At 39.1% G+C, this 26,090-nt stretch overlaps 1 protein-coding gene across 19 annotated transcripts in view; it reads right to left on the bottom strand.

Annotated features, from left to right (window-relative positions):
* The window catches only part of RBFOX1 (RNA binding fox-1 homolog 1), a 2,803,489-nt gene that overhangs the window by 2,102,136 nt on the left and 675,263 nt on the right, over positions 1-26,090 (bottom strand). The gene's annotated exons all lie outside the window — the stretch shown is intronic.

Here is a 26,090-nt window from a genome sequence, read left to right on the forward strand (position 1 = left end):
ATTCGGTTTGGGAATTATTAAAGTATAGCTAGGATAGGAGAAGGACATATAATGGCTAATTTAAAGAAACAGCTGAATTTCATTAATGATGCCTATGTAAATATGACCTTTAATAATGAATTAGCTAAGATTTACTCCTTATTTACTGTCTAAGTTCACCTTAATCATATAAAATATGAATTAGAAATGGGTACAAGTGTTCAAGAAAACCTCATTTGTATATTAGTCCAACATGAAATGGGCTTTATTTTCAGGTCTTTGTGCAATGATCTCAGCTAATGATCATTTGTGTCATACTCCAGAGAAAGTGAACATCTTAATTCCTATGGCTGGCTCATAGTAGACATAAATGTATTACCATTTATTTTGCCTAGTGCATTTCTAATCCTTTCTGGTTAAAATATAGCTCTCATTCTTCTTTCCCTAAGTTATAGGGAAGCTAGAATGAAGGATCCTTCCCCCCCCCAAACATTAGGTAAATCTGAACAACTCCCTCTTCCCCACTGCAAAGGAGATAGTTTTGTGCTCAGTGGCTTCCTGGGAAGGTATAATAAATGTGTTCGGAAGCTTGGTGTGATTTATTAAAGTGCATTGTATTGCATTGGTTTTACAAGAAGATTAATTTTTAATAAAGAAGCCTATTACCTCACTATTTGAGGACTTTCTCCCACCTAAGAAAAATGGTTTATATTTCTACGGAAATAGGCATAGATTCTCTGCTGGCACTGGCCCCACTGGGCACACTTCAATTTCTTACCCAATGAGGGGAATTTACTACATAAGAGAAATCCAAATGGAACCTTGACATCTCTTCAACAGAGTGTTTAGGGAAACACCATTTTTCTCCCCTAGGCTTTTTCTAAACAACTCTCTCTTCTACTACTGGACAGTAATTCCATCTTCATTGTTAGTTCTAGAGTGAAATAATTCTGATGTCCCCCTAAAGTACCTACCATTCAGAGGAATAAGGTCTTCCCATTACTCTGAAGCCAGACCTGATGAAATTAGTCAAAGAACAAACTACTCTGGGAGCTAAATATTCCACTGGATCTGGGATCTTATTTAAGTGGATATTCCTCCCACTGCCCCATCACCACCACACATACATAACACAATAATTCAGACATCAACCCATCCACTCTTTATCTATTCTGGGTGACTTTCATTTATGTCTTCCTATAAGTTCTCCATAGGAGGTCCACCTAACGTTCATTTTCTTGATATCATGTAGAAAACAATGAAATATGCCAGTGGCCATCTGGATTGGTGAGCGTCTCAACTGTCCTACTATATCTATATGTTTTTTTTCTCCCATACTTCACTAAAACTCTCAACCATCTTCTCAATAGCTACCCTGCCACAGCTCTGTCCACCCTCAGTCCAAATAATTTTTTTTTTCAGTTCTGGAATGATAATCAAATCAAGCATCCAATTAAGGTCCTCTTTTTGCTTCCCAGAAAAGATAAGAGAATGATGGGGATCAGATCCTAGATCAGATATTTTTATATGTGTGCCTCATGCTGGCAGGTATATGTATATTAGATTGCTAGCTACCTGCATTATGCTGGCATTACTGCTGGAAAGGGTCTGTCAATATCCTCTTCTTTGTTATTCCTTATTAGAATATAAGCTCTTTCAGGGTAGGGAATATTTTGCTTTATTTGTTTCCTCAACAGGTAGCACACTGCTATAAACATAAATACTTTTGCATCCATTCATCCCATAATTTACCCTGGCTCTTGACTCCTGATTGCCCTACTTTCTTTTTCCATCCTGTATTTCTTTGACTATTGTCATGAATTTCTTCAGATCATTTCTCTGGCACAGTAAGCATTTGTTTATGAATTACAAGGCCTCTGTCAGTCCTGGGATTGCTAATATGCATTCAGTGTTCCTAAATTCTTTAATTTGACTATGAATAATATTTTAAACATATTCAGAAGAGATTTTCTTATGAGATTTTGGATCAGAAACTCAGAGACACCAATCCTTGTAATACTCATTGAACCTTAGAAATAGTCCCTTTTGTTGGGCATCTTTTGTCTCTTTTTGTGAGTCATTCCATAGTTTTCCTTTATATCCAAGTCAGGAGTTATTAGCCTAGGGTCCTTGAATATATATATATATATATATTTTAAAGTTTGACAAATGCATTTAAATATATTTGGTTTCCTTGGTAATCCTATGTATTTTATTTTGTTTATTTAAAAACATCATTCTGAGAAGGGATCCATAAGCTTCATCAGAATGTCAAATGGATCAATGACACTAAAAAAGTCAAGAATCCCTCATCTAAATAGTTGGTAGAGTCTGGGGTTTGGGGAAGGGGTGAGGTTAAATAGGGAGTGGGTTAAAGAGGGAATAGTAAATTGAGTTGAAAGCCCAACCCTCCACTAGACCTTGGGGATTGGGGTGGGGAGGAACAGTGGATGGATGGCAGTAGGAGACCTGGAACCCTTCTGAGGTCCTTTCTCCTGTAGGTAATATGAATCATAGCAAAGGGAGTCTGTTGCTTCCATTGATGCCTTGAGATCCCCCAGCCTTCCTTGGTCCCTGTTTGTTCACTAATGGGGCTACCTATGTAATTAAGTTATAATGAGGATATAACGAGACCTATTAGCAACAGGCTTGTACCCAATTGATTTCTTTGTTTTGCAAATGTGTTTGGTAATGACCCATTTTTACATTAAATGAAATTATCACAAGAACCCAGCTCTGCCTCTGTTGACACTGCGGCTCCTGAGAGGGAGGATGAGTCTTTGATGAAGTCCAGCTAATTCTGAGAAAGACACTGGACTTTTTGTTATCTACAGACTGATGGGAAAACACCAGGGAAAACTTCCTGCAAACTTTGCAGTAGGACCTTGAACTTGAGCCTTAGGGGATTTTTATGTCTATGTCTATAATATATACATATAGACCTATTATATATATATATATATATAGTATATGTGTGTGTGTGTGTGTATGCACATTTATGGAAAGAGGGAGAGAGGGGGAGGGAGGGAGGGAGGGAGGGAGGGAGGGAGAGAGACAGAGAGAGAGACAGAGAGAGACAGAGAGACAGAGAGACAGAGAGACAGAGAGAGAGAGCACCTGGAACACTCTCTTCTGCTGTGACTACTAACCTACTAAAGTCTCAACTAAAGTGCCATCTTTTACTAGAAGCTTTCCCCATCCCCTATTAATTCTTCTGCCCACTGTCAATTACTTCCTATTTCTTCTGTATTTAGCTTGCTTTGTACATATTTGTTTTCATGATATCTCCCCCATTAGAATATAAGCTCCTTGAGGGAAAATATTGTCTTTTGACCTTTCTGTATCCTCAATGTCTGGCACAGATGAAGCACAATAAATATTTACTTGTTTATTGATAAGTATATATGTGAACACATATGGGTATGTATGTATTATAAGATACATAGATCTATATTAATTTGTATATGTACATTTACCTATGCACATACCCATGTATGTACATATATACATAATACATACTTTTGTATATTACACACATGTATATATATACATATATATGTGTGTGTATATATATATATATATATATATATATATATATATGCACTCACAGAGAGTTATACACACACACATATATTAGGAATAGGAACTGGCTTAAAGGATAGCTCTCTATCCACTACCCTAAGATGTCTCTCACATATTAGGATGATAAAGAATTGTGATTTCATTGTTATATAGGAAACTCCCATTGAGGTAACTCCCTCTATTAAAGAAGACAAGGACATTCTCTGAAATCAACAAATTTTTTTTAAATCAACAATTTTTGAGACATGCCTTGGGCACCAAAAGATTAAATGCCTTGTCAGGGATCACACAGCCAATGCAGATCCAATCCTCTATTCCCCCCTGCCCCTCTAAACTATATGAGATAATTAATATAGAAAACAGGAACACAATGGGAAAATATCTATCTAAATCCATGTATAGACGTTTCATAACATTTGTCACTAAGGAAAACTATAAAGCTTGGGGAACACTCCTATTCTTAAGGTTGAAACATATCCTTCCAACCAATATATCTCTTTCTGCTTTGGTTAGAAACACAACACAATACAACATTGAGCTGGATGGACTTACAGTCAGACAACTCTCATGTTCTTAATCTCAGGTTTTGTTTTCTGTCTTATTTTGTTTTTCCCCAGAGATACTGCTACCATTAAAAAAAAAAATGTCTACCAAAGGGCAATGTGGATTTCCCACCTCAGCCTTAGGACAGATACCTTTAAGCCAAGTCATCTAATTCTTTTTTTTTGGGGGGGGGGCAATGAGGGTTAAGTGACTTGCCCAGGGTCACACTGCTAGTAAGTGTCGAGTGTCTGAGGCTGGATTAGAACTCAGGTCCTCCTGAATCCAAGGCCGGTGCTTTATCCACTGTGCTACCTATCTGCCTCAAGCCATTTAATTTTTAATCACTGGGAATATCCTATCTTTTTTAAGCTAAAATAACAAAGAAATAAAAGGAAAGAATTGGTGCAGCCTTAAGAATCAGTCTTTAGGGGCAGCTAGGTGGCGCAGTAAATAGAGCACCAGCCCTGGAGTCAGGAGTACCTGAGTTCAAATCTGGCCTCAGACATTTAACACTTACTAGCTGTGTGACCCTGGGCAAGTCACTTAACCCCAATTGCCTCACTAAAAAAAAAAAAAAAAAAAAAAAAGAATCAGGCTTTAAAGCTAGAATGGACCCTAGAAATCGTCTGGTCCAATCTCTTCTTGCTGCCCTGATTGATTTAGGGGCAATCCACTTGGATCAGCATGTTTAGGACTAAGAAGTTAGCTTTTTGAGGACTGAGCCTCGTCAGAGCTGTTCAATTACCTTGAAACAATTTTAGAGCTAATTAAGAGAGCTCATCCCATAGCAATGAAGTTTGTTCACCTTTCAGTTCTCATCTCCTTTGCTGAGTGCATAAATGAAATTGCTCTCAGATTGTCATATACACTGGATGCTTTGGCCCTAGATTTCGGAAGAAGGATATGTACTGTTAGCATCCTAACCAGTCCCATATTAGTATATTTAATTTCCTGCTGTGAGACCATTGATGAAAAATGAATACATAGTAGGGTGACCTTGACTAAGTCATCTAACTTTTATGGACCTGTTTCCTTATATGTAATGTGAAGAGGTGGCACTCCATGGGTTCTAAGATCCATTCCAGTCCCATGCCTTGCATCCTGTGACCTTTTTAGTAGAAAGGTGGGGGACTATCCATGTAGAATGTTGCATGCACTGCTAGACACACCACTATTTTGTTTATTATAATTTATTATAACAAGGAAGGGTCCAGAGGACAATTACACAGTGAAATGACTTATATTAATATTTTAAAAGGCATCACTTTTTTCCTTCTTTTTTAAGAATCAAGATAGTCTAATCATCTCCACTCAGGGTCTTTTATACTGTAAAAAAACCAAACTGTTTATAGTGAATTGAATCAAATGGAATTGCTTTTGATTGAATTGAATTGGAAATGAAGGAAGACAATCTAGAATGAAAGAGTAGACTACTATTTAGGGTAGGATATTTGCCATGCTCTGACTCAGATATAAACCTAGGTCCTCTGATGCCAGATTGAAAGCTCCTTTTCCTGGGAGTTGCTTCTTTCTCTCTTCTTCAGGGCCAAGATTGGTCATTATGATTACTCAGCACATTGCTGGTTAAAATGTTTGTTGGGATGCTTAAAAATATATGTCCCTTGGTAGACTCCATGAAAAAAAAATATAAACAAAACTCTATGGTGTCACCTTTCTTATTTGTTCCCTTATTAGGAGTTCCCTCCAGAGAGAGAACCAGGTTTCACCACACATTTCCCTAAGGCCTTTTGTCACAGCTTGACCTACTTCTAAGATTTTGTAACAACAACAATAACAACAGCAATACCACCACCACCACCACCACTACCACCACCACCACCACTACTACCTCCTTTAGAGAAAATGTGGACAGAGAGTTGATCTAAGAACCAAAAGAATTTAGGGTCGAATCCAGTCTCTGACACATACTTGTGTGACCCTTGGCAAGTCATTTGAGTTCTCAATACTTTATGCAACTCTCTAAGAATTATAAATTGAAGGGAAGGTGCCAATAATATCTTACATTTATATAACTAAGAGCAAACATTGTATAGTAGAAAGACTTGGAGTGAGGAGTGACCAAGGTTTCAATGTTGGTCTCTAATATTTATTAGTTATGTGAGAGACATCATGGTCCAGTGGAAATAGCACTGTTTTCTGAGCCAGAGGACCAGAATTCCAATCCTGCCTCTGATTCTTACTACTTATATGACCCTGGACAAGTTGTTTAGCCTTCCTGAACCTCAGTTTCCTAATCTGTAAAATAAGATTCTTGAACATGATGTTCTTTATATTTCCTTCCACCTCTAGATTTCCACTCATAGACAAGGACATAGCTTCTCTCAGACTTAGTTTCTTCACTTGAAAAGCTATGACAAGGAAGTCTTGACATAATTCAGGCTAGGCATAGAAGACGGTCACAATAGATGAGTATAGCTATGCAAGAAGAGGGTCTTCTTCATTCCCACAGAGATCCCTTAACCCCAGTGGAAAGTTCTCCCAAGGAGTGATATAATAATCCTGGGAAAAGCAAGGGAGTTATCACCCTCCACAGCAAATGTTGCTGAATAACCATTGTAGGTCAGAAGTTTCACTCTCAATCCCATCATTGGTGCTCTGATTCAAAACCCCAGTCTCCTTACCCTAGCTTCTGCTATTCACATCTGTAGAATGGTGTTACTAACACATGTAAGTTTTTGCCTCACAGTACTATATGAATCAAATTAGAACATATATGTGAAGTGAAACACCAGGTAAGTATTAGCTATGATAGCGTTTAGAAAGTATTTTCTCCAGTATCTCATAAAGTAATGTTAGTATCATTAATTGCATTCTACAAATGGAGATTCTTTATCACTGCTTTCATTATCAGGATACCAAAAGCCCATGTTCCAGAAATCCCATAGTCCAAAGGTTGGATTTTTCCACAGCTATACATTTCCCAAGTTTCTACTTCATCTACAAAATTTTCAATATCCTGCGGTTTTAGTGGGACTATTAAAAACCTGTCAGAGAAGTGCTGGTAATGGCAAAAACATTTCTCAGGGGCCGTCAATTTCCCCAAATATCCATCAGGGCTACCAGGCCCAACAAGGAAATCCTCATTTAGAAAATGTCAATTCTTATTATGAAGGTCCTGAAAATGCTTGCTAAATATGTTTGTCTGTGAGGTGAGCTTGGCAGAGAACTGGAGGCATAGCAGGCAGCTCCCAGCTCCAAAGAAAACACCCTCATCAAGGCTCTTCCTTTCTGAAAGGCTATATTTATTAATTAAGGCTTAGTTATAGAAAGCAAACAGAGGAGGAGATGGGAGGACAGCAGCACAGAGGTGAGGCACTTCCCTTGTCAGAACAAATTCTGATTTCTGTTTTAATTCGACAGCATGTTAGCTTTGGTTCAACTTCTCTCCCATTTTCAACCTATGAAATGCATTGTGTCTCACAGTGAGGTTGCCCTCAGGGTTTCTACTTTTTGGATGGTCGATGAAACCTTGTGCTACTGAGTCAGCTTGAATCCTGTTGTGTAACATTTATGATAGACCAGTCTTAGATCAAGTTCTACTCTATGGTGGTAGAAGTCCCGGTGTGAAAATCTATTAATCTAGCTTGTTGTTGTCTGTAAAATATACCCAAGTACCTGACCATTAGTGGGCACTGCCATTCAGGGAGTGGCCACAGGTAAGTTGATGTACCCATGAAGGAAATAACAAATGTCTTTGTACATTGCCCCATTGGGCTGTAAGTTCCTTAGTGGCAGGGTCAGTGTTTTTTTATTGTATGTGTTTTTTTAAAAATTGGAATCCCCCATAACATTGAAGCTCATAGTTATGCACCTAACAGCCTCTCAGATGCTCCTAAAGTTAAAAAAGAAAAAAAAAGGACTGAAGTTCAGAAGAACTGTATTCTCATTTTTGCTGGAAGAAATGATGAGAAGGCAGATATCAGAAAAGCCTGCAAAGACTTACATGAACTGATGCTGACTGAAGTGAGCAGAACCAAGAAAACATTGTACAAAGTAAGAACAACGTTGTGTGATCATCAGCTGTGATAGACTTAGCTTTTCTCAGCAATACAATGATCCAAGACAAGAAGACTCATGATAGAAAATGCTCTCCACATCCAGAAAAAAGAACTATGGAGTCTGACTGCAAATGGAAGCATACTACTTTCATTTTTTTTTGTTTTGGGGTTTATTGTTTTTTCTTTCTTGTGGTTTTTCCGTTTTGTTCTGATTCTTCTCTCACAACATGATTAATGTGGAAATATATTTAACACGATTGTAATATATAACCTATATCAGATTGTTTTCTGGCTTTGGATGGGAGAGGGAAGGGAGAAAGGTAGAAAAAGTTGGAACTCAAAATCTTACAAAAATGAATGTTGAAAACTATCTTTATGTGTAATTGGAAATAAAATAAAACCCTATTGAAAAAAAGAAGAACTATATTCTTACTCAAGCTCTGCTTTCTACAAGGTATGCGATCTCAATGAAGTTATTTCTCTCAAGTCAGAAATTCATTTTCTTTGTCTTTCAAATGAAGAAGCTGAGTTGATAATAGAAAGGCCCAAATCAAACTCCAATAGTCTGGATTCTTATAAATGAATGAATGTCACAAAATCCCATAGGAGTTCTAAGGTCTCTTTTACCTAGGGATTTTGTGTTGTGTTGGTCAGACAAGTTGTTGTTTTTGTTGTTTAGTCATTTAAGTCATGTCCAACTCTTCCTGACTACTTTTGAGGGTTTTCTTGGCAGAAATACTAGAGTGGTTTGCTATTTCCTTCTCCAAGTCATTTTACAGATGAGGAAACTGAGGCAAACAAGGTTAAATGACTTGCCCAGGGTCACACAGCTAGTAAGTGGCTAAGGCCAGATTTGAACTCATGATGATGAGTCTTCCTGGCTCTGAGCCTAGCCTTCTATCCACTGTGCTAGCTTGCTGCCTGCTAGATCTTGTCCAACAAGGCCATACTGCTAATAGGCAAATGAGCTTCAGATTTATCTCTAACAACATGACTAGGCAGAGAGGCAGTAGGAAGTCAGGATAGACATAGAATCCTGGGTCTAGAGTGGGAAGGGCCCTCAGAGACCATAGAGTCTAATTACATTATTTTACAGATGAGAAAACTAAGGCCAAAGGAGGTTAAATGGATTTGTCCAAAATCACACAGATAGCAATCATCAGTCAGCATTTTAACCCAGGTCTTCTGATTCTAGAAAAAAAAAAAGTTTTAGTCCTTCTGGGAGTTATGCAGCTCAGTAGATAATGTGTTGGACCTGGTGTCTAGAAGAACTGAAGTAAAATTAGGCCTCAGATACTTAGTAGCTAAATGACTCTGGGCAAGTCACTTTAACCTCTGCCTGCCTCAGTTTCCTCTCTTTTAAATGGTGATAATAACAGCATTTACCTCCCAGAGTCTTTGTGAAGATAAAATATTTGTAAAGCACTTTGCAAACCTCAAAATTATATATGAATGTTATCTGTTATCAATATGATTAATTATTCATAATAAAAACAACTAATACAATAATTAATCATTTTAAATTAAATATTGATAATTAATAATAATACTATACCAAAACAGCTTGAGAAAAGATTGGAGGAGGAAAGAGATATACAAGGTTAGTTTGGGTCACAGTATACAGGCTAGTCTGAAAACTGAATTCAAATTCAAAAATAAGATAGCCTCTGCACTTATGGAGCATACTTTCTAATGTGAAGACAACTGCAATGATCATTTCCACATCACACAGGTTAGGGGCACAGAGCCCCTGTGATCTAGAATATCTGCATATTTTTTGGCCTTCTCTTTGTACTAGAAAGGAAGTCTAAATGATTATGGCATTAAAAGAGAAAATATGTTGATATTATACAATACTATACATCTATTTTATGCATTTCTGAGTTCCTAAACTTTTTCTGTGTCATCTGCTGGCCTTTGCCTGTCATCTGCAGCTTTCACAAAAATCCCCCCAAATTTCCTAACCAGCTATATATTGAAACTGCAATGGGGGAAAGTTGTTATGTGGAAGGGATAACTGAAATATAGGGAATTAGTAGTTGGAGAAGGGAATTATAACCTGGGAAGTTACAAAGATGGTGAATGTAACAATTGGACAGTGTCATGATACACCCTTTTCAGAGGTAGTACTTACTTGATTATAGTTCTCAGAATGAGTTTCCTCCACAAGAAAATACAAATTGTCATGCTGATTCCTATCTACTTTAGGGTTGCCCTGACATCCAAATGAAATGATGCATGTAATATGTATTATAACCATTGAGTGCTAAACAAATGTGGGGTTATTAATATTATTGCTATTCATCACAACCAAATCTGTATATCCCAGCTCTGCCACTTACTACCTGTGTGTCTTGGGGGAAGTCGCTTAACATCTCTGAGCCTTAGTTTCCTCATTTATGAAACATAAGAGAGGCAGAGTAGCATAGTGCATATAGAGTTGACCTCAAAGCCAAGAAAAAAATGGGGGGGGTCAAGTCTCATCTCTGACACACTGGCTATGGGACTCTGGGCAAGTGACAGTCTTTCAGTGGGATATGGATACAGTCCCAGGCTGCTCTGTTAAAAAAAGTTACCTGATCTCAGAGTTCCCTATAATAAAGGGATCACGGGTCTAGTCCCTATATCTCCAATCCCCCTTTTGATATTTTCAGGAAAGGTCGTTAGCTAGTAGGGCTAGTTTTGTCAAAACCAAACCTGCCATTCTCAGGTTTTCTCTTTTATCTCTCTTAATAACAGGAGGGAAAAAGGACTTAACACTTTCTCTCCATTCCCACTGTTGATATTTCCAGAAAACAAAAACAAAAAATAACAGCTCCACAATTCTCCTCCATCACCCACCCCTTCTTGCTTTGGTCTCAGATCATAGTGAGAAAATAATCCCATTAAAGTGGCATTGTAGTTTTCGCTAGAGTAGTTTGGGAAGCTCTTACTGCTTCCATTTCAGTCTCTATGCAAGAGCAACTTCCCTTGGTTGTTAATAGAAACATTAAACTGCAATGTCAAAAACTAGAACCCTTCCCACCTCTCCTTCCCTCCCTCTCTCCCTCTCTGTGTGTCTGTGTGTCTGTGTGTCTGTCTTTCTCTCTCTCTCTCTCTCTCTCTCTCTCTCTCTCTCTCTCTCTCTCTCTCTCTCTTTCTCTCTCTCTCTCTCTCTCTCTCTCTCTCTCTCTCTCTCACTCACACACACACACACACACACACACACACACACACACACACACAGAACTCTCCCTTTCTCCGTCTTCTATCTTCCCTCCTTACCCATTCTCTCCTAATACCTTTCTTTTCTTTACTATCTGCCCCCTCCCTATATTCTCTGTCCCTCTTTCTTCCTCTTCCTCTACCCCGCCTTCTCTTTCTCCCCCTTGCCAGGCTAGCCTCTCACACTCAACAGTCATAATTTAGGGGTATTTATTTTAGGCTCGCTTTTGATCAGAACCTTAAAGGGCAAAGTTTGGACTGGAAATAAAATTGAGTGCACTGCAAGAGCGGGTAAATCTTGCAAGGGAAGCTGTAAGCAGCTTACATGCAACTCTGGAGAGCAGCTCATTATACCCCTGCTTCGAGTGAGCCAAAGGATCAGATTTAATCCAGAAGGAAGCCTCGCAAAGGTCTCCTCTTCATGCAATCACAGTTTCCAAACAAACCTAGTCTTGGATTGTTTCTTCACAACACAGAAAGGGGAAAAAAAAACATACATAGGGCAAATCCTCTGGGAGACGATGCTGTGGGCTAGGAATGCTATTCCATTTCTGCCCCATTTCATCAACTAATACATAGCTGCAACGAGCCCGTAACTTCCACAGCCAGTTAAATCGAACATTCTTATTTTTAATAACGGCATGCAATAATTTCGGCATCCGAGCTACTGTAGTTCAACCTCGTCAGCAAAAACCTGCTCTGCTAGATAAATTCACCAGATGGTTTGTCTCTATGATCTGCAGATTGCTTCAGCTATTATTTCAGTTTATAAATCTCGACTGTTTCGGGACCATGAGATCCGTATTTTTTGCCTAGTTAGCCTCTGAACCTCGTTCCCATAAGTAACGAAAACCGGGCTCACCCAACACCCCCAACCCGCCATCACTTGCCGCCTGTGTTCTATTGTGTGAGTCACTACCCTAATGATAGCTAAGTATATTACTGCCTAGGAAATTAACTCACACACTGTGAATAATCACAGAAAAGAAATTTGTTTTCCTACAAGGTTGTTTTCCAGCTGTTTTAATGCAGACAATTTTACCCTGAAACACAAATTGAAAAAAAAAAAAGAGGGAGACTTAAAAATCTGCATAATTTGAAAGTGCTTAATGTAAATTAGATAGATCAGCCTAATTTTATTTCAGTACTTTTTAATTGCATTTATAATTAGTAAAATACATTAATGTGCTACACAGAAGGTCAGGAGTTCTGGTAAAGGAATCTAATTAAAATGCTCTACTGCATTTATGTCACACATGCGCCTGGTAACCTTGGGGCCTTCCTGTAGGAGCAGAGGCACTCTGGTACTTGGGCTATTTATAACTTATTTGTGTCTTCGTCAAAATTGTAGCATCATACTAGAGGGTAACCCTTCATGAAGAATGTCTAGCCCACTAAGACAGGCGAATGATCGTTGCTGAGTTTTGTTCACATACACTCTGTTCTGTTCTGCAATAAACGGAATGGGCTGTTTTCCTTTATTCATTAGGGATGTCGTCTCTACTTCCTGCATTTTCCTTGTCTCTTCCTCCTGCAACTGGAATGTGGATCACACTGACAGAAGGAGGAGGGACAAAGAGAGCCGGCACACATGGCATCCATCTCGATATCTTTCTCTCATCACCACTTAATGCTACTTCTAGAAGTCAAGAATTAGACTTCCAGAAAGAATCAGCTGGCAATAATTATGGATTCTAACGCTACCACTTAGGGCTTGTGTTATGGGTTTTCCCCCCACTTTATTGAAATAACACAAGGACAGATCCTTAAAGACTTTGCTCTCAATAGCTTTCTCCTGGTTTTAGGGCAAGTTAGCAACTCTGACATGACCCTCGACCAAGACGAGGGAGCAGGTCTCAGCTCACTGCCACAAGCAATGATCAGAAGAAGTTTTCAGTGCCCTTAAAAGTTACATGATGATCTTCAATAATAATCACCCAGCCCCACTGTTTTCCAAAAGAAATCTAATGTGGATGGAAGAAAAATGCTCCATTGCCTCGAACTCTTCAATTGAACTGAAACACATTGAGTGAAGCTTTCCTTCTGGAAACTGTCATCCCCAATCTTATGTCTCCTGCCTAACTAGAAGTCAATTTTTCATTATTGGACCACATCATGGGTCAGGGCAATAATGAGTGACTATCTGTTAGTGTGAATGCTTATTGTATTTTCACTTCATTCCAATAAAATTTAAATGGCCTATTAATTTTCCTAATAAATTTAGGTATGGCCTCTGACTGCAATCTGGCTTTGATTAGCTAACAAAATATTTGAAGACCAGCCAAGCTGGCTACTTTGAAATGTTTCAAGCAAATAGCACTTAACTGGATTTAGGACTCCTCTGCATTGGATTATGCCTCGGTTCAGTGGTGATGAGGGGGAAGAGTGGGTTTAATAATTGGTCTCCAGCTACCCAAAGGGGGTATGAATGCACCCAAGGGAAGCATCTGATTCAAGCTTTCAAAGCCAAGTTGGTGTGCGTAACAGGAAAAGTTACACTGACATATAGAAAAGATGTTCTTTTTAGTAGAAAGATAGGTCAGGGAATTAGCTATCCAGTACAAGGACAGAACACTAGGTGAAGAGTAAGGTTTGATGACATCCTTAGGGGCCATTTATTCCCAAACCTATGATATCATAGCATAACCAAAGTAGTCTTTGCCCTTAGAAGTATATACAGATGGGGCGGCTAGGTGGCACAGTGGATAGAGCGCCGGCCCTGGAGTCAGGAGGACCTGAGTTCAAATCCAGCCTCAGACACTTAACACTTACTAGCTGTGCGACCCTAGGCAAATCACTTAACCCCAATTGCCTCACTTAAAAAAAAAGAAGTATATACAGAAAGAGATATCATAAAAATCAATGGGGTGGGGGGGGAAGGGGAGAACATTCATTTGGGCAGGATCCACTAGACCATTAAGATCGTCAAACAGTCCACTGTCAATAAACTGAATAGGATAAATTGTCCTTTATTCATTAAGGAAGTATTATTAGGTTCTCAGCTTTCATATCGCCATATCTTACCTAGTTCAGGTTGTCAAACTGAGTTTGGGAATATAAGAGATCAGAATCAGTTAGGCCAGAATCTTATTTTTTTTTTTTTTGCAACAAACATTTATTTTATTTTTTCCTGTTACATGTAAGGGTAGTTTTCAACATTCATAAGATTTAGAGTTCCAAATTTTTCTCCTTTCCTCCCTTTCTTCCCCCCTCCCCAAGACAGCAACGAATCTGGTATAGGTTATATATGTTCAATCCACAAGTGCTCTTTTTTATCAGTTCTTTCTATGGGAGTGGGTAGTATGCCTCATCATTAGTCCCTTGGGATTGTCTTGGATCATTGTATTGCTAAGAGTAATTAAGTCATTCACAATTACTCATTGAACAATACTGCACAATGTCTTCCCAGTTCTGCTCATTTCACTATGCATCAGTTCATATGAGTTTTTCCAGGTTTTTTCTGGGATCATCCTGTTTGACATTTCCTATAGCACAATATCATTCCACTACAATCATATATCACCACAGCTTCTTCAGTCATTCCTCAATTGATGGACATTCCCTTGATTCCCAATTCTTAGCCACCATAAAGAGTTACTATAAATATTTTTTGTACAATTTCCCTCCCTTTTCTCTTTATTGTTAACTGTTTCCCTCCATCCTATTCCCTTCCCCATAATATTTACTCTATTATCTATCTTCTTTGACCCAATCCCTCTTCAAAAGGGATTTGCTTCTATCTGTCCTCTCCCCCAATCTGCCCTCCTTTCTTTTGCCCCTCTCTCTTCATCCCCTTCCCCTCCTATTTTCCTGCAGGGTTAGATAGATTACTCCACTCAAATGAGTGTGTATGTTATTCCCTCCTTTAGCCAATTCTGATGAGATTGAGGTCTTTCAGCCAATTCTGATGAGTGTGAGGCTCACTTACAGCCCAAATTAAATAGATTACTCCACCCAATTGGGTGTCTGTGTGTTAATCCGTCCTTGAGCCAACTCTGATGAGATTAAAGTCTTTGAGCCTATTCTGATGAGTGTAAAATTAATTTACTGCCCTGTTCCTCCCCCATCTCTTCCCCGACTCCATAAGTCCTTTCCTGTTTCTTTCATGTGGGATTTCACCCCATGCCACCGCTGCCATTCTCCCTCCCCCCAGTGCATTCCTCTCAGCCTTCAATTTAACCCTAAAGATGTCATAATGGGGCAGCTAGGTGATACAGTAGACAAAGCATCCACCCTGGACCCAGGGGGACCCCAACCAAAACCCAGCCTCAGACAGAAGCAGTTACCCACTGCACAACCCCAGGTATGTTGCCTAATTCCAATTTTTTATGGTTCTCTAGGGTCTTGTATTTGAAAGTCAAATTTACCATTCAGTTCAGGTCTTTTCATCAAAAATACCTGAATGTCCTCTTTTTCATTGAAGTCCCATTTTTTCCTCTGAAAGATTATACACAGTTTTTCTGGATATGTGATTCTTGGTTGTAATCCCAACTCCTTTGTCCTCTGGAATATTATATTCCATGCCCTCTGGTCCTTTAATGTAGAAGCTACTAGATCTTGTGCTATCCTAACTGGGGCTCCACAGTATGTGAATTCTTTCTTTTTTGGCAGCTTGAAATGTTTTCTTCTTGACCTTGGAACTCTGGAATTTGGCTATAATATTCCTGGGAGTTTTGCTTCTGGGATCTCTTTCAGGTGGTGATCAGTGGATTCTTTCAATTTCTATTTTACCTTCTGCTTCTAGAATATCAGGGCAGTTTTCCCTGACAATTTCTTAGAAGATGATGTCTAAGCTCTTTCCTTGATCATGGTTTTCAGGTAGACCAATAATTTTCAAATTATCTCTCCTGGCTCTATTTTCCAGGTCAACAGTTTTTCCAAGAAGATATTTCACATTGCCCTCTATTTCTTTTGTTCATTTGAATTTACTTTATTGTGTCTTGGTTTCTCATGAAGTCACTGGCTTCCATTTGTTCAATCCTAATTCTTAGGCAATTATTTTCATCATAGAGCTTTTGTATCTCCTTTTCCATTTGGCCAATATGGCTTTTCAAGCTGTTGACTTTTTTCTCATGTCTTTCCTGCATCACCTTCATTTCTCTTTCCATTTTTTCCTCTACCTCTCTAAATTTATCTTCAAAGTCCTTTTTGTGCACCTCTATGGCCTGAAACCAATTCATATTTTTCTTGGAAGCTTTAGATATAGAAGCCCTGGCATTGACATCTTCCTCTGAGGGTACACCTCAATCTTCCTTGTCACTAAAGAAACTTTCTATGGTCCTCACCTTTCTCTGTCTGCTCATCTTGCTTTTCTTTTACTTGACATTTAGCCCCTTACAGTGGGGCACTGTTTCCAGGCTGCAGTATCCCAAGCTTCAGGAGGTCCCAGGTGGTATGATTTAAGGAGGAGCAAGTTCTTCACTGCCTGGCATGTTCCCTGATGACCCCAGACCAACTTGCTAATTAACCAGCTTTGTGTGCTGCAGTTGTCAGCTCTGATGAGCCCATGCCCCTCCCTGACCTGGGCCCCTTCTACTCAAGCCTATCTCCTGGTGCCCAGCAGGGGTGAAAAACACGAGTTCTGCCTCAGCACCAGCAGAAACCCCTGTAATCTTCCCCCTGCCAAGGACTAAGCCCTCTCACCAGCTTGTAAACTTAGTTCCAAATGACACTGGCACTGCAGCTGTTTCAGAGGCTCTAGGGGTCTCTTTCTCTGGTGAGGCCTTCCTGGAACTGGATCTGTGTCGGGGTGACTGTAGGGTTGGGATCCACTCCTGTCTCAGCACAGCAACTCCCTCATTCCTACCTTCTAAGATGTTCTTGGTTGGAAAAATATCTCAGCACATTCTTCTGTGGATTTTGCTGCTCCAGGAATTGTCCTTTGGCATTATGTGGATGTTTTTTGGAGCAATTGTGTCATGAGTTTGAGAGCTCACTGCCTTTCCTCCACCATCTTGCCTCTACCCCAGAATTAGGCCAGAATAATTTTCATTTGCCCCTTCTTACACAAGACCCTATGAACACGAATGAAGGTAGCCATAGTACATCTTTTGTTGTGGCATCACTTTCTGAGTGTAATGGAAAGAATCTTAAATTTGGATCTAGAGGACCTAGGTTCAGGTCTGTAAGGGTCTAAAATTCTAGCTACGATGTCTAAAATCTAATGAGCGGTCACCTTACATTAGAAGCTTTAGCAAGAGTTTAGACTTTTAAGTATTTATTAAAGTTCATTAGAAGTTAGTGAATAGAGAGAGAGGTCAAAATCAAACTTCATCCAACTATCTCTAAGAGAGCCCAGCATCTGTCCTTCTGCCAAGTCCAAGTCAGGAACAGAAAGAATAGTCTGTTCTCAGCGGCTCCTCTGAGAACCTCTTGTGAAACAGGAAACTGGGTCGTACACACACACACACAGCTCCAAGCTAATTGGCTGGTAACTTTGATCGACAGGTCCCACAGGTGGCAGACATCACTTCCGGATGCTAAAGTCACATGATTTCTTTTCATGGCCAGAACTCACAATGTACCTTCCAGCAGGGGGTGTCATTCCAATTCTCACAGGTCCCAGCCCTTGTACTTATTCCCTATTTGACTTTGTAGAAGTCAATCTCACTGGGCCTCAGTTTCCTTATCTATAAAATAAGGGGATTAGATTAGATGACTTCTCAGGTCAATTCTAAGTTAAAACCTATGGTCATGTTATCCTAAATCTCAGGATGGACACTGAAAACTGAAGAGGCATCTATGGTACCGAAGAAGATCCACTGGACTTGCAATCAAAAGACTTGGAGTTCTATCTCCTTAGACATGCTATACTTATGTGTCCATGGGCAAGCTGTTTTCAACTTTCTGGGCCTCTGTGTTCTAATCAGTAAAATGGGGAAAATAATACTTTCAGTAACCACCTCATAGCATTATCATGAAGAAAATGCTTTGCAAGCTTCAGTATACTCTATAAATAGGAGATCTTGATATTTCCCATACAAAGTGCATGCATGGTGTCTTGAATATTTAGTTGTATTAAGTGATATCTCATTAAGCAGCCTGGCAGAGTAGTAGATAAAAGGTTGGACTTGGAGTTGAACTCTTCCTGACACTGACTAGGTGTGTGATCCTAGGCAAGTCATTTAACCTCTGTTTGCCTCAGTTTCCTCATCTGTAAAATGGGGGAAATAATAGTACCTATCTCACAGGGTTGTTGTGAGGATCAAAAGAGAAAAAACAATTTGCAAGTCAAAAATCAATATTAAAATGGTATTATTGCGATTGTTGCTGTTTTGTTGTTTGTTATTGCTATTGTTGTTATTGTTATACTTAACCCTAGTTTATAGGATCACCCCATGCCTCCAACACACCTCCTTCCCCAAAAGGTGCCAACTCACTATTTATAGAAGATCATAACAATTTGCACTGAGAAACAGCATGGTACATGGGAAGAGTGCTGGATGTGAAATCAGGAGGGTCCTGGACTTGAATTCTATTCCTGACATTATGTGACCACGGCTAAATAGCATGATCTCCACAAGCTACACTTTTCCCATCTACAAAAAATGAATACAATAATTCCCTTAGGACTTACCTACTTCAGAGGATCATTGGCCCCTACATGAAGCAGTGAGGCAGCTTAGTAGAATGGAGCACTGGGTCCAGAATCAGGAAAACTTGAATTCAAAACCAGCCTCAGACACTTAATAACTGTGTTACCCTTGGGTAAGTCACTTAACCTCTGTGTGCCTCAGTTTCCTCAACTACAAAATGGGGATCATGATAGACCCTACCTCAGAGGGTTGTTGTGAGGATCAAGTGAAATAATATTTGTAAAATGCTTAGCACAGCACCTTGCATCTAGTAGGTAGCATATAAGTGCTTATTTTCTTCTTCCTTCCCTTCTCCCGACTGTGAAGTTCAAATGAAATAATGTGTGCTGACTACTTTATAAATGGCAACTATTATTATTGCTGCATATTTATCATAAAAATGGAGGGGCCCTAAGTCAGGAGAGTATATGTGTCTGGGCACATTACATGGGCTGGCCTTTGTGGCTTCCATCTTCCTAAATAACAATATAACCATCATGTGAGTGTCCAATACATGAGAGATTCCACTAGCTTCCTACTAGATTTAATATTGGTTTAACAGTCAGAAATTAATGAAATGTCAATGTTCAGTCACTTGAAATTAAACATTAGAAATCTTAGCTTTATTTGTAAGTTTCTTAAGCCATCATTAAGGTGTTCTGCTTTGTTAGCCCTCCTGCTGGGCTCCCTCTCTGTTCTGATTGGCTCTTCTCACAGAAAGACTCATTTCATTCACCACATGGTGTGACACATGGTGCTTAGACTTCCCCAATAGCAGTGCTCCTTAACTAAGCCAAACAAAGAGATTGCAAGAATAAAAAGGAATAAAAAAGAGGCCACATACACATATACCTAGAGAGAGGGAGAGAGCAAGGGAAGAGGAGGAAGAGGAAGAAGGGGAGGAAGACTAGGAAGAGAGGAATGAGAGGAATGGGAAGAAAAAATGGGAAGGAGGAGGGGGAGGAGAAGGGGAAGAATGAGGAGGAAGAGGAAGAGGAGGGAAAGAAGAAGAGGAGGAGGAACCGGAAGAAGAAGAAGGAGGAGGAGGAGGAGGAGGAAGAGGAGGAGGAGGAGGAAGAGGAGGAGAAGGAGGAGGAGAAGAGGAAGGAGAAGGAGAAGGAAGAGGAGAAGGAGAAGAAGAAGGAGAAGAAGAAGAAGAAGAAGAAGAAGAAGAAATTATATCATTAAATGTTCCATGCAGTCTTTCTCATCTCTTAATACTCCAGGTCTTAGCTTCTGTTAATTTTGGCCTAATAATTAATACCAAGAAAACAGAGGTTCTCCACCAGCCAGCACCATACCATGAATACATGGAACCATTGGTTATAGCAAATGGATAAATTTCGAATATTATGATTAAGTTCCATTACCTTGGCAGCATAATTTCCAGCAATGTACATATAGATGATGAGGTTGACACATATATTGCATTTGGAAGGCTCCAAAAATATGTGGGAGAGAAAAGGTCTTAGGCTGCCTACCAAATTGAGGGTCTACAGAGCTGTGCTGACTTCATTGTTGTACACCTTTGAAACCTTGCCAGTATATCAGCACCATGTCAGAAAATTGAACCACTTCCATTTGAATTGTCTTAGGAGGATCCTGCAGTTCGCTAGGCAAGACAAGGTAGTGGACACTAAGGTCTTTTTCTTGAGCTGAAGTAACAAGCATTCAAACTCTACTTCAGAAAGTGCATTTCCAATGGGCTAGCCACATTGTTCAAATGCCAAACATGCATTTGCCTAAAAGACTATCTTATGGAGAATTCACACAAGCCAGGAGCTCACATGGTGGTCAGAAGAAGTGATACAAGGATACACTCAAGGTCTTTCTGAAGAACTTTAGAATCAATTGTGAGACATGGGAGATGCTGGCACAGGATCATCTAGCATAGTGCACCTTTGTCAAAGAAGGCACAGTGCTCTATGAGCAAAGTAGAATTGTGATAGCTCAAAAGATGCCCATATTCCCTATGACCATTGGGGAGGGAGATATCTCTTGGGCAACAGGGGCCCCTGGGTGTCTGCCAAATCCCATTATTTTATCACAAGTGCCCAACCTGGGGTTCTGAGCTCATACTGGTCTGATCAGCCACAACTAGATACAGTGTACGTGCCCCCCCCCCAGCATTATGGTATCATTCTGGTCCCCTTCTACCCTTCTAGCATAAGGGACAAACGAACAATTCCAGACTTTGACTCTGAGAACACCTGAAGTGCCAACACTACTATGTTGAGTCAAAAATTAAGGAAAAGCAACGCCCAAAGAAAAGCATAATCATATCTTGGGTTTACATGTGGGTCCTGATTTATTTGCACAACAGGAAAGAAATGAAATGAACAGATGGATACTTTTTTTAACGGCAAGGCTGCTGACAATTAAAGACAAGTCCTGACCTATAAACCCCACATAACAGATTAGAGAAAATATACCAACACAACAATTTCTAAACTGTAACTTAGATGCCCCAGCTTTGTTAATTTCATTTCAGGATAACCAAATCTCCCCCCTTTCATGCAAATGTTATTTGTGATATATTTGTGATGTCTTAAAATAAAGTGAATGGAACTTAATTTTGCATTTTCAAGGTCCTCCAGAGTTTTGGAACTTCCTGCCCTCTCTTGAAATCTTGGATACCGCTGTTGTATTACTAAGCCAAAGCTAAGAATCACAACTCAAGTACCAGCCATTTCTTTGGAACATTCAAAATAACTGCAACTACTGAACTCTACCATGTAAAAAGCCAGCAGCTTGGAATGAAAAAAGATTGGACCTACAAATTGACTAAATGAGAGGGGGGAAAGAAGGAAGGAAGGAAGGAAGGAAAAGAGAGGAGAGAAAGAAAGGGAGAGAAAGAAGGAAAGAAAGGGAGAGAGAGAGAAAGAGAGAGAGAGAGAGAGAGAGAGAGAGAGAGAGAGAGAGAGAGAGAGAGAGAGAGAGAGAGAGAGAGATGGACAAACCTCAGAGGTTATTCAGTCCAATTCCCTTTGTTTTATAGATGAGGAAATTGAAAGTCAGAGAAGTAAGCTGACTTATCCAGAGTCATACAGCCAGTAAGTCTCTGAGGTAGAATTGGAAGCCAGCCAGGTTTTCCTGACTCTCATTCAACTGTTCTATCTACTATACTATACTTAAGATCATGGGATCTCTAAAAACTATGAAACCATAAGGGTGTGAACTCTGTTTGCTTTTGTCTTTGTAGTCCTGGTGCTTGGCACATCTTAAAACATTTAAGAAATGTTGGATTGAAGTGAAATGAAAAGAATGATTATGACAATCTTTGACTATCAATTGCATTTAGAAAGGTGACACTACAATTTTAGAGCATCAAATACATTATTCAATGTATTCAATCCCAATGACCAATAATAAAAGGATTTTTTTTTCTCCCCACCCCACCTTGGGGACCTTTTACTGTGCCTGAATCTATATACATAGATTTAGATCACTTATGCACACAAACATGCAGACACAAAGTTAAGCTAATTAGACTTGGACATAGTCTTTCCCCCCCTCACTTAATAGTATTTTTTCCCCAATTACACATAAAAATAGTTTTCAGCATTCACTTTTATAAGATTTTCAATTCCAAATTTGTTTCCCTCCCTCCTTTCTCCCCTCCCCAAGACAGCAAGTAATCCGATATAGGCTATACATGTACAATCATGTTAAACATATTTCCACATTGGTCATGTTGTGAAAGGAGAATCAGAACACAAGGGAAAAACTTCAAGAAATTTTAAAAAGTGAAAATAGTTTGCTTCAATCTGCATTCAGATTTCATAGTTCTAAAAAAAAAACCGCCAAAACCAAAAACCAAAAAGAAAGGGGGCGGTGGGGTGGCGCAGTGGATAAAGCACCAGCCCTGGATTCAGGAGTACCTGAGTTCAAATCCAGCCTCAGACACTTGACACTTACTAGCTGTGTGACCCTGGGCAAGTCACTTAACCCCCATTGCCCTGCAAAACAGAAAAACAAAAACAAAAACAAAAAACAAACAGATTTCATAGTTCTTTTTCTTAATGTGGAAAGTATTTTCCATCACAAGTCTTTTGGAATTATTTCAGATCTCTCTATTACTGAGAGGAGCTAAGTCTATCATAGTTGATCACATAATATTGCCATTACTGTATATATCATTCTGGTTCTGCTCACATCATTCAGCATCAGTTCATGTAAATCTTCCCAGGTTTTTCTGAAATCATCCTGCTCATTATTTCTTACAACAACATAGTATTCCATTATATTATTATACCATAACTTGATCAAACATTCCCCAATTGATGGACATTCCCTCAATTTGAGATGAACATAGCCTTTTTTTTTTTTTTTTTTTTGGTGGGGCAATGAGGGTTAAGTGACTCGCCTAGGGTCACACAGCTGTTAAGTGTCAAGTGTGTGAGGCTGGATTTGAAATCATATCCTCCTGAATCCAGGGCTGGTGCTTTATCTATTGTGCCACCTAGCTGCCCTTTGAACATAGCCTTAAACTAAATCAGAGCTGTAATTTCATTAGTGTAAGAACTGCCCCCTGAAGAATTTCATCTATTGAAGCAGTTCAGAACCTTCTCTGCCACTAGGTGTCACAGTACCAGTGGGATAAGGAATACCTGAGTTAAAATTTAGTCTCAATTCATAGGAAGGTGGGTTAGCGGTACCAAACCTGGAGCTTTACTATAAAGCCGCAGTCATCAAAACTATCTGGTACTGGCTAAAAAATAGAGTGGTAGATCAATGGAATAGGCTAGGCTCAGGAAATGCAGTAGTAAATGACACTAGTAATGTAGTGTTTGATAAACCCAAAGACTCCAGCTTCTGGGATAGGAACTCAGTATTTGACAAAAACTGCTGGGAAAACTGGAAGATAGTAGGACAGAAATTAGGCATAGACCAACATCTTACACCTTATACTAAAATAAGGTCAAAATGGATACACGATTTAGACATAAGAGGTGATACCATAGGTAAATTAGGAGAGAAAGGAATAGTCTACCTATCAGACCTTTGGAAAGGAAAACAGTTTTTGACCAAACAAGAGATAGAGTATATTATAAAATGCAAAATGGATGATTTTGATTATATTAAATTAAAAAATTTATGTACAAACAGAAGCAATGCATCCAAAATTGGAAGGGAGGCAGAAAGCTGGGAAACAATTTTTGTGGCCAGTACTTCTGATAAAGGCCTCATCTCTAAAATATATAGGGAACTAAATCAAATTTATAAGAATCCAAGTCATTCCCCAATTGAGAAATGGTGAAAGGATACGAACAGGCAGTTTTCTGATGAAGAAACCAAGGCTATCTATTCCCATATGAAAAAATGCTCTAAATCTCTAATAATTAGAGAGATGCAAATTAAAACAACTCCGAGGTACCACCTGACACCTATCAGATTGGCTAAAATGACAAAAAAAGAAGATAATAAATGTTGGAGAAGCTGTGGGAAAATTGGAACACTAATTCATTGTTGGTGGAGCTGTGAACTGATCCAACCATTCTGGAGAGCAATTTGGAATTATGCCCAAAGGGCGATAAAGCTGTGCATACCCTTTGACTCAGCAATTCCACTTTTAGGTCTTTTTCCAAAGAAATCATGGAAGGGGGAAAGGGACCCACATGTACAAAAATATTTATAGCTGCTCTTTATGTGGTAGCAAGGAATTGGAAGTTGAGGGGGTGCCCATCAATTGGGGAATGGCTGGACAAGTTGTGGTATATGAAGACAATGGAATACTATTGTGCTGTAAGAAATGATGAGCAGGAGGAGTTCAGAGAAACCTGGAGGGTCTTGCGTGAGCTGATGATGAGTGAGATGAGCAGAACCAGAAGAACATTGTACACAGTATCATCAACATTGAATGTTGACCTACTGTGATGGACTATATTCTTCTCACCAATGCAATGGTACAGAAGAGTTCCAGGGAACTCATGATAGAAGAGGATCTCCAAATCCAAGGAAAAAAAAAGAACTGTGGAGTATAGATGCTGATTGAACCATAGTATTTCTTTTGTTTTGGGTGCTGTTGTTTTTTTTTTTCTATTTTGAGGTTTTGCATTACTGCTCTGATTTTTTCTTTTATAACAGGATTAATGTAGAAATAGGATTAATGTTTTTATGGGTATATATATATGTGTGTATATATATATATATACACATCTATATGTATATGTATATAGATATAACCTATATCAGATTACCTGCTGTCTAGGGGAGGGGGGAGGGAGGGGAGGGAGGGAGAAAAATCTGAAATTGTAAAGCTTGTATAAACAAAAGTTGAGAACTATCTTTACATGTAACGGAAAAAATAAACTACCTTATATGCAAATTAAAAAAAAATTTAGTCTCAGACATATACTAGCTGTGTGACCTTGGGCAAGTCACTTAACCTCTGTCTGTCTTACTTCTCTCATCTGTGAAATGGGGATATTAATGGCACTTATCTCCCAAGGTTGTTGTGAGGATAAAGAGCAATGACATTTTTTAAGTCTTTTTGCAAACTGTAAAGCATTATATAATTATATGCTATTTTCTTTTTCTTCTTCAACATCATCATCATTATCATCAACAATAATAACAATAATTTCTGTCTTCAAGGGTTGCCTAGTGCATTGAGGTGTTAAGTGAATTACGCAGGGTCATATTGTCAATAAATATCAAAGGTAGGACTTGAATCCAGTTCTTCCTGGCTCCTTATGTACCACTCCACACTGCCTCTTGCTTAAATCAATCAATCAATCAATAAAAAAATAAATAAGCCTACAAGTGCTTCTTAATGGTCGCTCCCTTCCCTAAATAAAATTCTGAAATCTAGCAATAATTCTTTCCTTCTTATTTATTATTAACCACACAGCATCTCTTCCTCTGAGGCATCTGAAGCCACCATTTGATTCCTTTCCTTCAACCCCCCTCCTTCCCCATTCAATTGGGTATCAGGGTTCTTAGAATTATAATTAATTCATACTTTGGACTCTCAGGATTATAAAGTATTATAGGATGGCAGAGCTAAGACAAAATGCTTTAATTCACCAGCTGTCATGTATTTAATTAGAGATTTTGATGAATCCTCCCTACATAAATGTGCCTTCAGACTTCGTGTTCTATTTAAAAAGAGGGAGCAAGGGAGAGAAGGAGAGAGGGAGAGAGGGAGAGAGAGAGAGAGAGAGAGAGAGAGAGAGAGAGAGAGAGA

Source organism: Dromiciops gliroides, chromosome 1 (genome assembly GCF_019393635.1).
Source record: "Dromiciops gliroides isolate mDroGli1 chromosome 1, mDroGli1.pri, whole genome shotgun sequence".
Lineage (NCBI taxonomy): Eukaryota > Metazoa > Chordata > Mammalia > Microbiotheria > Microbiotheriidae > Dromiciops > Dromiciops gliroides.